The sequence below is a fragment of the Scyliorhinus canicula genome, chromosome 2, assembly GCF_902713615.1.
Source record: "Scyliorhinus canicula chromosome 2, sScyCan1.1, whole genome shotgun sequence".
NCBI lineage: Eukaryota > Metazoa > Chordata > Chondrichthyes > Carcharhiniformes > Scyliorhinidae > Scyliorhinus > Scyliorhinus canicula.
The window spans coordinates 48,352,405-48,367,632 of NC_052147.1; the positions used below are offsets into that span (position 1 = coordinate 48,352,405).

Sequence of the window (15,228 nt, forward strand, 5' to 3'; positions counted from 1 at the left end):
CCTATTAAATTTCTAACTTTTCCAAGATTTGATGATCGATCATTGACCTGAAACAAACCGTCTCTCTCTCGCATTTCCAGCATTTTCTGTTTTTAATCTCAGCACATTAGGATGGTTACTTCAAAGCTCCAGAGCTCCCCACCCCATGACTTGAAAAAATATCGGGCGAGAATTCGGTTGATTTGACATCATGCCTAAATTGCATACCTAGGCAGCCAAGTCAACCCGAACAACCAGTGTCAAAGGGCAATTGTGGGCAAACATAAATATGCTGACTCCCAACAAACGTGCTTTGCCTGGAAAACGAGCCAGGACACATTCCGGCCGATGACGTCACAATGTTCACGGGCGGGCCCGCGAGCTCGTCCCGCTCCCCGCCCGCGCGCAGTCAATACGCGCGAGCCGCCGCGGGCGCGGGCGCACCCAGTCATTCCAGGCGGCAGCGCGCGCGCGGCCAGCCCCAGAGGCCAGCCCGTGCACAATTGCAGGCGTGGGGCGCGCGCACGCGGTCAAGCCCGGGGCGGGCCGGGGCGGGCCGGGGCGAGGCTGACGGCTCGGGAGGAGGCGCCATCTTTTGCTGTGAAGCCAACGGGGGCGGGGAGGGAGGTTCGGGGCAGTACGAGCTGAAGGGTTGGGGAGGGGTATCGGTCGGAAAGATCTGGAACATTTCATTTTACGTTACATTTGGCATGAAAATATTAGGGACTGCCGGTCACGGTAATATTAAGAACAGGGTGACATGCTTTCTTGATGATAGTCTTTCACACTACACGGTGTAGTGTGTGTGGTAAAGCGGCTGATTTTTTTTGTTGTTTTTAACCGGCTCGGGGCTCCGGCCCGGCCTGTCAAATAAAGAGAATTTGTTTGGAGAAAGGGGTCTCTCTCGGTGAAAACGAAACCTGGGTCGGCCGCTCACTTCCCCATCCCTCTGTTCATCCCCCCCTGGCCTGACAGGAAAAGGCTGCAGACTGCACATCCTCTCACTGAGGTCGGGCCGCCAGTTTGAAGCAAACGGTAAGTGGTTTGTTTGGCAGGGTGGCTGGCGGAGAGCGTGGGATGTTGACTTCTGTCAGCGATGGTTTTCGCTGTGGATGTGCTTGGTGTCTGAATTGTGTCTGCCAGAGGCGGTATCCGTGGAAAGTGACCACCGGGTACCCTTTCCTTTCATTCTTGTGTACAATTTCGGTGCTTTAATGAGTAACGTGGGCAGCTGCAGTTTTACTTTCAGTCTAATGTTGATGCTGGTGTTCCTTCAACCGGCTCTGGGCGTTTTGTTATCTGACACATGAGTGGAAATGTATGTTTGTGCTTTGATTTTCCCCCTCTCTTTTCCTGGGTTAAGTGACAATGGCCATTCTTTGCATTGCAAATTGCCGGGTAGATGAGAATTTCACTTCATGCTGTGCGGCCTGGGCAAGGTTTTGGTGGTGGTGTAACCATGACTCATTTCCTTGTAAAATGAGGACACTTGATTGTTTTTTGCACCGACCAGTGAGATTGGTTTTACAGAGTTGCTCTTTTACATCTTACACCCTGCTAAACAATCTCCATGCATGTTGAAAGCAAATTACTGCGGATGCTGGAATCTGAAACAAAAAGAGAAAATGCTGGAAAATCTCAGCAGATCTGACAGCATCTGTGCAGAGAGAACGGAGCTGACGTTTCGAGCCTGGATGACTCTTCATCAGAGATGTCTTAGAAGCCATGGTTGGAAATGATTTTGATCAGTTCTTTGCTGGCCTTTTGTGGTGGAGCAGAACTTGAAAAAGCTTCAAATTTGTCAGTGGGCTAAAGAGCCTTGAGTTTTTAATCTGCCATAAATGTACAATATATTGTCATAGGATTATATAATTTACAGTGCAGAAGGAGGCCATTCGGCCCATGTGTATACACTGCCCTTGAAAGAACATCCTCTGTAAGTCTACACTTACGGACAGCACGGTAGCACAAGTGGATAGCACTGTGGCTTCCCCGCTGGGTCACTGTGCAGCGTCTGTACGTTCTCCCCATGTCTGCGTGTGTTCCTCCGGGTGCTCTGGTTTCTTCCCACAAGTCCTGAAAGACGTGCTGTTAGGTAATTTGGACATTCTGTATTCTCCCTCTGTATACCCAAACAGGTGCCGGAATGTGGCGACTAGGGGCTTTTCACAGTATCTTCATTGCAGTGTTACTGTAAGCCTACTTGTGCCAATAAAGATTATTATATTGATGCAAAGTGGTTTCTTTAAACATTTTAAAAATCAACAGTAATACAGTATTCATAAGGTTAGCTTGTTCTTCACTGTGCACTTTTATCAACTTTTTTGAAGAGGTTTATTTACTAAGGTTTGTGGTTATCCTTTTAACTGCCAAATAATACTTTTTTAAATGAATGAATCAGAAATGACTGTAAATTGAAACCATTATTTGACAAGATACATAAACCCCAACTCAACATCCTTGCTGTTACAGTATCATTTTATGAATAAATATATTTGGGGTCCCTGAATTTGCAAAGTGAACACTGAGGCCGAATTATTCAGTTTTCTGCTGTTTACTCGTATACATTAGTGCCCCATATTAACCTCATCACTACCAAAGTCACATTGGAATTTTATACATGCTAACTGAAATGGCTATGTGGAGAAAGAAGTTGCTCAATTAATTCTTTTGAATGAAGTGCACTATGACAGACTTGTAAACTTCATTGAAGTCCAACAACAAACAATAGATGACCAAATAATTATACACCCAACTTACGTTGAAGCTGATTATCAGCTTGAGCTCAAAACAGCAGTGTTTTTTGTGGATCTGTCTTCCACCTCTGGATGAGTCAATCCACTGCTGAAAATGAGTAATACACTGGATCTACTTACAATGTTCAATCTTGGCTTCCTCCTGAGGTCCCCAGCATCACAGATGCCAGTCTTCAGCCAGTTTGATTTACTCCACATGATATCAAGAAATGGTTGAAGGCACTGGATACTGCAAAGACTATGGTCCCCGACAACATCCCAGCAATAGAACTGAGGGATGGTCCTCCAAAACTAACTAACTATCCCTACCAGCCAAATTGTTCCAGCACAGCTACAATGTTGGCATTTACCTGGTAATGTGGAAAATTGCTCAAGTATGTCCTGTCTGCGAAAAGCAGGAGGGGAGGCGATGGCGAAGTGGTATTGTCACTGGACTAGTAATCCAGAGGCCCAGGATAATGATCCGGGGGTCCGGGTTCGAAATATCTGGAATTAAATCCAGTCAATTACTGCCCTATCAGTCTACTCTCCATCATCAGCAAAGTAATGGAAGGAATAATCAACAGTGCTATCAAGTGGCACTTAGCAATAACCTGCTCACGGATGCTCAGTTTGGGTTCCGCCAGGAGCACTTGGCTCCTGACCTCATTACAGCCTTGGTTCATACAGGGAAAAAAAGAGCTGAATCCCAGCAGTGAGGTGAAAGTGACTGCCCTTGACATCAAGCAGCATTTGACGAGTATGGCATCAAAGAGCTCTGACAAAACAGGAGTCAATGGGAATCGGGGAAAACTTCATACCTGACACAAAGAAAGATGGTTGTGGTAGTTGGAGGTCGATGATCTCACTGCAGGAGTTACTGTGTCCTAGGCCCAACCATCGTCAGCTGCTTCATCAATGACCTCCCTTCTATCATAAGGTCAGAAGTGATGTTTGCAGATGACTGCACAATGGTCAGCACTATTCTCAACTCCTCAGATAATGAAGGAGTTCATGTTCAAATGCAGCAAGACCTGGACATAAGCTCCTCATGAATATCCAGGCATGGCCTGACAAGTGGCAAGTTACATTCACAATACACAAATGCAAGGCAATGACCATCTCCTACAAGAGATGATCTAACCATCACACCTTGACATTCAATGACATTACCATTGCTGAATCCCCTACAATCAATATCCTGGGGGTTACCATTGATCATAAACTGAACTAGACTAGCCATATTAATACTGTGGCTACCACAGCAGGTCAAAGTTATGGCGAGTAACTCGCCAGCTGACCCCAAAGCCTGTCCACCATCTAAAAGCCACAAATCAGGAGCGTAATGGAATACTCTCCAGATGCCTGGATGAATGCAGGTCCAGTGACACTCCAGCTCAGCACCATCCAGGATAACGCCCGCTTGATTGCGAGCCCTTCCACAAACATTCAATCCCTCCACCACCAACAAATAGTGGCAGCCGTGTGTACCATCTACAAAATGCACTGCAGTAACTTGCCAAGGTTCCTCAGGCAGCACCTTCCAAACCCACTACCACCCAGAAGAACAATCTAAACATTTCCCCCCTGATTCCCATTGACTCCCAGATACCTGGGAACTCCATTATCTGAAGGTTCCCCTCTAAGTCACTCACCACCCCGACTTGGAAATACATCACCGTTCTCTCACTTGCTGGAGCAAAATCTTGGAGCACCCTCCCTAACAGTACTGTGAGTGTGCCTACACCTCGGGGACTGCAGCGGTTCAAGGCAGCTCACCACCACCTACTGAAGGGCAACTATGAATGGACAATAATTGTTGGTCGAGCCAGCAACGCCCACATCCCATAAATGAATTTTTAAAAAATTAAGGCAAACCCCAAGATGTTTTACCAGTATATAAAGGACAAAAGGATTGTTGGAAGGGAACTTGTGTGAATATGCAAAGGATATGGGAAGAGTTTTAAACACATTTTTTTGTCTCCCTATTCACAAAGGAAATGGATAATGTTGATACAGTAATCAAGAGGAGCAGTGTGAAATATTGGACAAAATAATCACGATGAGAGAGGAACTGTTAGAGGTGTTTGAATTCTTGAAAGTGATAAGTAGTCGTCAGGGCCAGATGGATTTTTTTGTAAGATGTTGAAGGCGGTCAGGGAGGAAATAGCAGATGCTCTTGAGAATTATTTTCCAATCTTCATCAGACACCAGGGAGGTGCCAGAGGACTGGAGGAATGCAACTGTGGTTCCATTGTTTAAGACGGGTATGAAGGAACTGCCAAACAATTAAAGACAGTTAGTTTACTTCGGTGGTGGGCAAATTGTTACATCAATCCTGAGAGATCCGATAAACTGTCACTTAGAAAGGCATGGACTAGTCGGGGATAGTTAGCATGGCTTTATTAAGAAAAGGTCATGCCGTACAAATTTGATTGAATTATTTGAGGAAGTGACAAGGAGGATTGATGAGGGTAGTGCAGTGGATGTTGTCTACATGGATTTTAGTAAGGCATTTAACAAGGTTTCACATGGCAGACTGTTGTAAAAACATAAAAGCCCAGGGGATTCAGGGTAATGTGTCAAATTGGATCCAAAGTTGGCGTAGTAACAGGAAACAAGGGGCGATGGCTGCCCTTGCAAATGGAAAGCTGTCTACCCTTGCCAGTGAAAAGCTGTTTCAAGTGGTGTTCCGCAGGGCTTGGTGTTGGGACCCTTGCTGTTCGTTTTATACATTCATGATTTGGACTTGAACTTGGGGAATTTGCAGACCACACAAAAATTGGCCGCGCAGTAGATAGTGTAGGGGATGGCTGTGCGCTCCAAAATTATACAGATTGGTGACTGCCTGTGTGTAGTTTGCACTTTCTCCTCGTGTCTGTGGACTTCCTCTGGGTGCTCTGGTTTCCTCCCACAGTCCAAAGTTGTGCAGGTTAGGTGGATTGGACATGCTAAATTGCCCTTGGTGTCCCAAGATGTGCATGTTGGGTGGGTTTATGGAGATAGGGTGGGGGAGTGGGCCTAGGTAGGGTGCTCTTTTAAAGGGTCGGTGCAGACTCGATGGGTGAATAGCCTCCTTTTGCACTGTATGTATTCTATGGTTATATGGTTGTTGGCGTGGGCAGGAAAGTGGTGATGTAGTTCAACTATTATAAGTGTGAGGTAATGCATTTAGGGAGGTCAAATGGTAAAAGGGAATACACAAACAGGAATGTACTGAAAGAGGTTTATGAAGTGAGATATTTTGGTATGCAAGTACACAGGTCCCTAAATAGAGCAGTACAGGTAGATTAGGTTGTAAAGAATGCTCCCCTTCATTGATTGGGGGAGAGAATACAAAAGTAGAGATATAATAATGAAACTGTATAAAACACTAGTGAGGCCACAACTGGAGTATTGTATGCAGTTTTGGTCACCGCATTACAGGAAGGATGTAATTGCTCTGAAGAGAGTGGAGAGAAGATATACTAGAATAGTGCCAGGGCTGGAGAATTGTCGCTACGAGGAGAGATTGTGGTTGGGGTTTTATTTCTTGGAACAAAGAAGGCTGAGGGATGATGTGATTGAGGTAATAATAATCATTATTATTGCCACAAGTAGGCTAACCTTAACATTGCAATGAAGTTACTGTGAAAATCTCCTAGTCGCCACTCCAGCGTCTGTTCGGGTACACAGAGGGAGAATTTAGAATGTCCAATTCACCTAACAGACGCTTCTTTTGGGACTTGTGGGATGAAACCAGAGCACTTGGAGGAGACCCACAGGGAAAATGAGCAAACTCTGCACAGACAGTGACCCAAGTGGGAATCGAACCCGGGACCCTGGCACTGTGAAGCAACAGTGCTAACCACATAATTGTATATATAATTGTGAGGGGTAGAGACAGGAGGAACCTGTTTCCCTTGGCAGAGGGTTCAAACCCAAGGGTCATAGATTCAAGATATATAGCAGAAGGCTTAGAGGGGACATGAGGAAAAACATTTTTTTACGGAGAATGTGGTGGGTGTCTGAAATTTGTTGTCTGAGTTGGTGGTGAAAGCAGAGATCCTAAACTCTTAAAAGTATCTTGAGGAAGTCAGTGCAGGCTATACATTCTACGGGATTGGCAAGTCCAAGAACCAACCTCCGCCATCAGTTGTTGGCTTTTTCATTGGATCTGAATAGGCACAAGTTCGTTACCCTTGGAAAGTGAATCAATGACCGACTCATAACACTTTGAATAAGTCTTGCTAAAAAGCAGTCTGCAATGCTCATCAGCGCCTGTGAAACAGCAGCATTTTACAATGATCTCAGCAGGAATACCAGAGGAGGACTACAGCAGGACAAACTCTCATCCTTTTTTCTTATAAATTTAGAGTACCCAATCATTTTTCCAATTAAGGGGCAATTTAGCATGGCCAATCCACCTACCCTGCACATCTTTTTGGATTGTAGGGGTGAAACCCACGCAGACATGGAGAGAATGTGCAAACTCCACACAAACGGTGACCCAGGGCCGGGATTCGAACCCGGGTCCTCAGCGTCGTAGTCCCAGTGCTACCTGCTGCGCCACATGCCGCCCTCAAACTCTCATCTTTGGTGGTTTCAATTCCAATGTTGGTATATATCAGTGTTTTTCAAACTTTTTCTCCTGAGACCCATTTTGGCAACCAGCTGACCTTCGCGCCCCACGCCAACCGACCTTCACTTACAAGCCACGGTTGATTACCTTTTAAGATGCAATGGGAGCCTGATTGGTCTTCATGATTTCACTTGAATCAAGTTCAAAGGAGGAGAGGGCAATGCGCATATCAGGTGTGGACGCCTAGGGCAGCACGGTGGCCTAGTGGTTAGCACAACCGCCTCACGGCGCTGAGGTTCCAGGTTCGATCCCGGCTCTGGGTCACTGTCCGTGTGGAGTTTGCACCTTCTCCCCGTGTCTGCGTGGGTTTCGCCCCCACAACCCAAAAATGTGCAGAGTAGGTGGATTGGCCACGCTAAATTGCCCCTTAATTGGAAAAAATAATTGGCTAATCTAAATTTATAAAAAAAAAAGGTGTGGACGCCTGCCAGTTCCTTTGTGCCATCTTCACCTTTATGAAAACGGAAAATCCAACCTCACACATGTAGGCCATCGTGAAGGGCATAGCAACAAAATATGTGTTTTACGCAGCACTGGATACTCCTGGGAGATGCTGCACCAGAATGCTGACAGTCTCATGGGCTGTTGGTGTGTTTTTAATATGGCATTACTATCGGCTACAGCAGTGTGGTTTTTTAATTTGGAGCCAGTTCTAAGTTAATAACTGACTGAGGTCTCAACCTCAAAAGGAATTTTCATCCACTTTTTCAAAATCTGAAAAGCATTTGTCAATACCTACTTATAACACACATGAGCGTTGCATCCTTATTTGCACTGGCACAATTGACAAAACCATTCCTCAAGAAATCATCTTGATACTGCTTTGTTCCCAAGTTAAGTTTCTTCTTTGTAGGCTGTTAACCAGAAGCCCTGGTGCTCTGTATAAAGTTAACACTAGCACTGCTCTGTCCTGCCCTGGACGATCCTGAGCAGTTCTCTCCGGCAGACTCTGTTGTGAGATCATGTCCAATAGGTAAACTGCCTATTGGAGTCTCTGGCTGTCTCTGGAAAACCATCATCTTCACAGAAGATGGAAGCAATGCTGCTCTGTGATTTGGCACCAAAATCATGTACTTGGGAGGATACTTGACATTAAATATACGTGCAGGACTCATGATCTGCTCTCTGCTGGCCGGAAAAACCTATACAGCCTCATTTAGTTCCATTTCAAAGACAGCAGTGGCTAGCCTTCTTGATGTAAAAGTCGGTAGCGGCCTTTTGGGCGCACCTCCCACGATCGGGACCACCGCGGGAACAGCGTGACCGATAACTTCACGACCCTCATGGCACCACTCCGTGACCCACCCTTGGGTCGTGACCTGCACTTTGAAAAACCCTGATTTTATATTGTCTTACATAGAGGGGAGTACTGGAATGCCATTACATTGACAGTGACAACTCCAAGCAGCCAACGTCTTCCCTCTTGAGTGCAGTGAGTTTGACTGTGCCATCACAAATGCACAATTTCAATAAGCTGATGAACTGAAAATAACATGGAAGCGCCTCAGGTCTTAGTCCTTGCACACGTTGGGCTACATTAGTGTGTGACACAAATCTTGAGGATATGCGCTTCACCTGCTGCCTTCGAGATGCTAAATGGTGGTTAGATTATTGGCTTGTCAGGAACATCATGTCCTTGAAGAGTAAGTATCATGTCCTTGGCCCTTGGCTAAGTCTTCGGGAGCCGATGGCATTTTGACTGAAGTGTGCAAGTGCAGAAGAGCTCACGTGGCTAGGAAACTCACTCGCCTCTTGTTAATCTCGAACCTGGGAATTGTGCTGAAGATTACAAGGATGGTCTATAACTCACATGTACAAATGGAAGGGAAGCAAGTCCCTTCATGGTGTCACTATGGTATTTCACTTCTCTCCACAGTGGGGAAAAATTGTTGCAAGGTTATTTTCAACAGGATTGTTCCTCGTCTGATAGATTGTTTACTTGGAATAACAGTCTGGCTCTTGTGCTAGGAGAAACAGTCGAAATGATCTTTGTGGCACGGCAAATTCAAGAAAAGTCACACCAATGATTTTTGGCCTGACCAAAGCCTTTGACACAGTAAGCCGTGGAGGCATCTGGAAGGTGCTGTACATTATGATTGCTGCGATGGCCTGTGTTCTTTGTGTGTTTGGGGGTTGGAGGGGCTAGATTTAATGTTGGGGTTTTTTATTTCCTTTAAGAATTGGGTTTCGGTAAATGTTTTCCGGTAAAGCAACTGCCTTATAATAATCATTATAGGAAGGATGTGGAAGCATTGGAAAGGGTGCAAAGGAGATTTACCAGGATGCTGCCTGGATTGGAGGGTAGGTCTTATGAGGAAAGTTTGAGGGAGCTAGGGCTTTTATCATTGGAGCGAAGGAGGATGAGAGGTGACTTAATAGAGGTTTATAAGATGATGAGGGGGATAAATAGAGTGGACGTTCAGAGACTATTTCCTCGGATGGGTGTAGCTGTTACAAGGGGGCATAACTATAAGATTCGGGGTGGGAGATATTGGAAGGATGTCCGAGGTAGGTTCTTTACTCGGAGAGTGGTTAGAGTGCGGAATGGACTGCCTGCTGTGATAGTGCAGTCGGATACTTTTTAGGAACTTTCAAGAGGTTATTGGATAGGCACATGGAGCACACCAGAATGACAGGGAGTGGGATAGCTTAATCTTGGTTTCGGACAAAGCTTGGCACTCCATCGAGGGCTGAAGGACCTGTTCTGTGCTGTACTGTTCTATGTTCTATGTTATCTTTATTATTGTCACAAGTAGGCTTCCACTAACACTGCAATGAAAAATCCCCTAGTTGCCACACTCTGGCACCTGCTTCTAGTAACTGGTTATATGATCAAGTTGCTTAGGAGATAGATAATAAAGTGGCAGATGGGTCAGCAAGAAGGGGTGAGTAGATTGTGTGGTTCTGTTCTAAACAGGTTTTTATTTTTGAGTTTAGAGCAATCTGGCTGCAGAGACAGGAATATCTCTTTGTACCTGAAAGAGATTTTAAACCACATGTTAACTGAAGGATCCCTAACAGTGAGTTATACTGCTGGGATAGCCAAGGTGAGGAAAAGTGTGCTGGACCCCACAGTTAAAGAATATTCAAACTGGGAGAGTTCTCACCTGTGGCACAGTGGTTAGCACTGAAGGGGTTGCTATCTGTCCTGACCTGAATGGGTATTCCTATGTTGAATGCATACAAGAGCATGCATGAGCGGCACAGTGGTTATCACTGCCGCCTCACTGCGCCGAGGTCCCTGGTTCGCTCCTGGTTCTGGGTCACTGTCCTTGTGGAATTTGCCTTGTTTGCATGGGTTCCACCCCCACAACCCAAAGATATGCAGGGTAGGTGAGTTGACCACACTAAATTGCCCCTTAATTGGAAAAAAATGAATTAGGTACTCTTTTTAAAAAAAAAAAATCAAAGATTACTATGGAGTGATTCCTATATCACTTTGCTCTATGGCTGTGAGGCATGGAAAACCTACAGGTGTCACATAAAGCAGCTAGATGCATTCCACCCTCATAGTTTACAATCTATTTGCAACATTGTGGCAGGACAAAATCTTGAAGTTCTTGCAAGGTGCTGGATATCTGGTATGACAAGGTTGCGCAGCAGAGTTAAGCTTGGTTGGTGGCTTACATAGAACATATAGCAAACAACAAAGAAAACGGGAACATGCCCTTCGGTCCTCCATGCCTGTGCCAATCATGATGCCCTAACTTTAAAAATAAAACCTTCTGCCCTTACTCGGTCCGTATCCCTCTATTTCCTCCCTATTCATGTACCCATCCAGATGCCTCTTAAATGTTGCTAATGTGCCTGCTTCCACCACACCCTCTGACAGCGCATTCCAGTCACCCACCACTCTTTGCGTGAAAAACGTAACCCCACGCAACTCCCTTAAACCGTTCCCCTGTTAGCACTGTTGCCTCACGTCGCTGAGGGGGTTCAGTGGGTCTGTAGGTCTGGAATGTGTTTGCTTCAATGCAAGAAGTTTAACAGATAAGACAGTTGAACTGAGCCTGGATTCGATCCTGGCCCCGGATCACTGTCCGTGTGGAGTTTGCACGTTCTCCCTATGTCTGTGTGGGACTCACCCCCACAACCCAAGGTAGGTGAATTGGCGATGCTAAATCGCCCCTTAATTGGAAAAAAAAATTGGATACTCTAAATTTATAAGAAAAAACTTTCCCCTTCTCACATTGAACCTGAACGCCCTCATAGCCGCTCCCAATCCAAATTCCCCAGTTCCTGTCTAATTTGGATGTAATTGGCCCTCGTCCAATTAAGGACCCTCATCCGCTGGCTACTCTTGTCCTTATACATGACTACCCGAAATCTTGTGGAATTATGGACGCTAAACCCAAAATGCTCCCCCACTGAAACCACCTGGCCTGGCTCATTCCCCAAGTCTAGTCTGGCCCCCTCCTTGGTTGGATTGTTAACATACTGTATCAAACATCCCTCCAGGACGCATCTAACACATTGCCCTCCATCCGAACCCTGGCTGTAAGGGATTCCCAGTCAATATGGGGAAGTTAAAGTCACCCACCACAACGATCCTTTTTTTCCCCCACACCTTTTCAGTATCTGACGACACAACAGCTCCTCTATCTCCTGCGGGCTGTTGGGAGGTCTATCGTACACTCCCAACATTGTGATTTCACCCTTCTTATTCTTGTTCACACCCATAATGTCTCACTACAAGATCCCTCCAATGTGTCTTCCCGAAACACAGCTGTGTCCTGCTCCCTAATCAGCAATGCAATTCCCCCACCTCTTTTGTTTCCCCTTCTGTCCCGTCTAAAAACAACGGTATCCCGGAATGTTGAGCTGCCAGTCCCGTTCTTCCTTTAATCATGTTTCCATAATTGCAATTACATCAATTCCATGCAGTAATCCAGGCTCTCAGTTCAACTGTCTTACCTGATAAACGTCTTGCATTGAAGCAAACACATTCCAGACCTACAGACTCACTGAACACCCTGTGGCTTCCCTGTGTCTGCTCTTACTCTGCGCTATGACAGGGCAGCACGGTAGCATTGTGGATAGCACAATGGCTTCACAGATCCAGGGCCCCAGGTTCGATTCCAGCTTGGGTCACTGTCTGTGCAGAGTCTGCACATCCTCCCCGTGTGTGCGTGGGTTTCCTCCGGGTGCTCCGGTTTCCTCCCACAGTCCAAAGATGTGCAGGTTAGGTGGATTGGCCATGATAAATTGCCCTTAGTGTCCAAAATTGCCCTTAGTGTTGGGTGGGGTTACTGGGTTATGGGGATAGGGTGGGGGTGTTGACCTTGGGTAGGGTGCTCTTTCCAAGAGCCGGTGCAGACTTGATGGGCCGAATGGCCTCCTTCTGCACTGTAAATTCTATGATATGTTTATCTCAGTCTCACCTTTCCCCACAGTCTCTACACTTACTGGCCTGCTGTTCCGGTTCCCACCCACCCCGCCACACTAGTTTAACCGTCCCGAACAGCACGAGCAAACCTCCCCCTGATGATTTTGGTGCCCTCCAGTTCAGGTGCTACCTGTCGTCCTATAGGTCCTACCTTCCCCAGAAGACATCCCAGTGATCCAGATATCTAAAGCCCTCCCTTCTATGCCAGCTCTTTAGCCACATGTTCAATTGTACTATCTCCCTGTTCCAAGCCTCACTAGCACGTGGCATGGGGAGTAATCCTGAGATTACCGCACTGGAGGTCCTGCATTTTGGCTCCTGACCTAACTCCCTGAATTGTCTTTGCAGGACCTCTTTTTCACTTCCTGCCTATGTCATTAGTACCATTGTGGAGTCTTCCGGTGGCAGGCGATGCGGAGCTAAGCCGCATGTTCGGCAGCTCCCGCTTTTTTTGGACTTTGCCTGCAAAGGCGCTTTTTTAACTTTTCCCCGGGGGGGGGGGGGGGGGGGAAACACAGCCAGTGTGCCCAGTGACTGGTAGATGGACTGGAATCGCAATGGAGCGGTCCAAAAGTCGGCTTTACAGTAGAGGAAGGCGAGAGGCAGAAAAAGCAAGATGGCGGTGGGCGGGGAAGCAGCAGCAGTGGGTGCGGGAGCAGCAGGAGCTGCTTCAACACTCCTTCAAGGAGCTTAAAGCTGAGATCTTTGAGCCGTTTAAGGCCTCGCTGGACAAGCTGGTGGCGACTCAGACGGCCCAAGCCGTGGAGATTCGGGAGCTGCAGCAAAAGGCTTCGGACAACGAGGATGAGCTTTTGGGCCTGGCAGTGAAAGTGGAGTCGCACGAGGCGCTGCACAAGAAATGGCTGGCGAGGATGGAGGAGATGGAGAATCGCTCCCGCTGGAAGAATCAGCGGATTTTGGGCCTCTCGGAGGGGTTGGAAGGCTCGGATTTGGGGGCCTATGTGGTCCTAATGATTAACCCGCTGATGGGTGCGGGGTCGTTTCGTGGTCCCCTGGAGCTGTAGGGCGCCCATCGAGTGCTGCAGCGGAAGCCGAGGCCGAACGAGCCGCTCAGGGCAGTACTGGTCCGATTTCACCGCTTGGTCGACCGGGAGTGCGTGTTGAGATGGGCGAAGGAGGAGAGGAGCAGCAGGTGGGAGAACACGGACGTTAGCATTTATCAGGACTGGAGCACAGAGGTGGCGAAGAGAAGGGTTGGCTTCAATCGAGCGAAGGGAGTGCTTCATTGGAAGGGGGTGAAGTTTGGCCTTCTACAGCCGACTCGCCTCTGGGTCACTTACAAGGACCTCCAGCTCTATTTTGACTCTCCGGAGGAGGCCTGGGCTTTTGTCAAGGCAGAGAACTTGGACTCGGACTGGGGGGCTGGGGAAAAAGGTACTTTGTTTGGAGGCTTTGCCCTCCTGGGTAGCCTGTCGTTTATCTTGGCTGTGTTTGCTGATTGATGTTGCCTGTTCGTTTTTGCTATTTTGGTTTTTTCGGGGTTGTTTTCTGGGCTGTTGTTTATTTACTGTGGTGTTTTTTTTTTTTGTTTTGTCCACTGGTGGGTTGGGGAGTAATTTGGGGTCCCGATGGGTCATGTGTCCGTCTTTCTCGCGTGTTGGGTTGAGGGGCAGAGCTCGGGGTTGGAAGCGCGGGCTTTCTTCCCGCGCCGGAGGAATTGGGGGCGGGGCCGGCGCTGGTAGGGAGGGATTGGTGGCTGTGTTGTGTCCGGGGGGGGTGTCGTGGTTATGGCGGGAGTAGCCGGGCTCAGCAGAAGTTAGCTGACTCACGGAAACACAATGTTAGGGGTAATGCAGCTTAGGGGGGCCCTAGCTTGGTGGGGGGTTTGGGGGGGGGGGGGAGGAAGAAGGAGGAGGAAGAAGGGGGGGAGATACCAGGTTGTTGCTGCAGGGACTGAGGGAATGGATGTGGGAGGGGGGTCTGCCGCCGTGGGGAGCGGGCTTGGGGGGTTCCCTGGGCGCGTGGCGGGTTGAGGAAGAGCTATGGCTAATCGGCGGAGGGGGATGGCCCCCCGGGTTCGGCTGGTCACATGGAATGTGAGGGGGCTGAATGGTCCGGTGAAGCGATCCCGGGTCTTGGCTCACTTGAAGGGGTTGGGAGCGGAGGTGGCTATGCTCCAGGAGACACACCTCAGGGTTACAGATCAGATGAGGCTAAGAAAAAGGTGGGTGGGACTGGTGTTTCACTCGGGGCTTGATGCGAAGAACCGTGGGGTGGCAATTTGTATCGGTAAGAGCCTGTCGTTCGTTGCGTCCAAAGTGGTGGCAGATAGTGCAGGTAGATATGTGATGGTGAGTGGGAGACTTCAGGAGGAGCAGGTGGTCTTGGTTAATGTTTATGCTCCCAACTGGGACGATGCGGGCTTCATGCGGCGAATGCTGGGCCTGATCCCGGACCTGGAGACGGGGGATTGATCCTGGGTGGGGACTTTAACACGGTGCTGGATCCGGCTCTGGATCGCTCGAAGTCTAGGACGGGCAGGAGGC

At 47.8% G+C, this 15,228-nt stretch overlaps 1 protein-coding gene across 8 annotated transcripts in view; it reads left to right on the forward strand.

Moving 5' to 3' along the window:
• Window positions 1–599: 599 nt before the first annotated feature.
• The window catches only part of klc1a (kinesin light chain 1a), a 149,142-nt gene continuing 134,513 nt past the window's right edge, over window positions 600–15,228 (forward strand). For 4 of the 8 annotated variants that reach the window (XM_038777712.1, XM_038777702.1, XM_038777730.1 and 1 more), the window contains exon 1: window positions 602–1,014. The gene's annotated coding sequence lies outside the window, so the exon portion shown is untranslated. Of the gene's footprint in view, window positions 1,015–15,228 lie in introns of all 8 variants that reach the window. The other 4 variants (XM_038777675.1, XM_038777721.1, XM_038777692.1 and 1 more) reach the window with 2 other exon arrangements.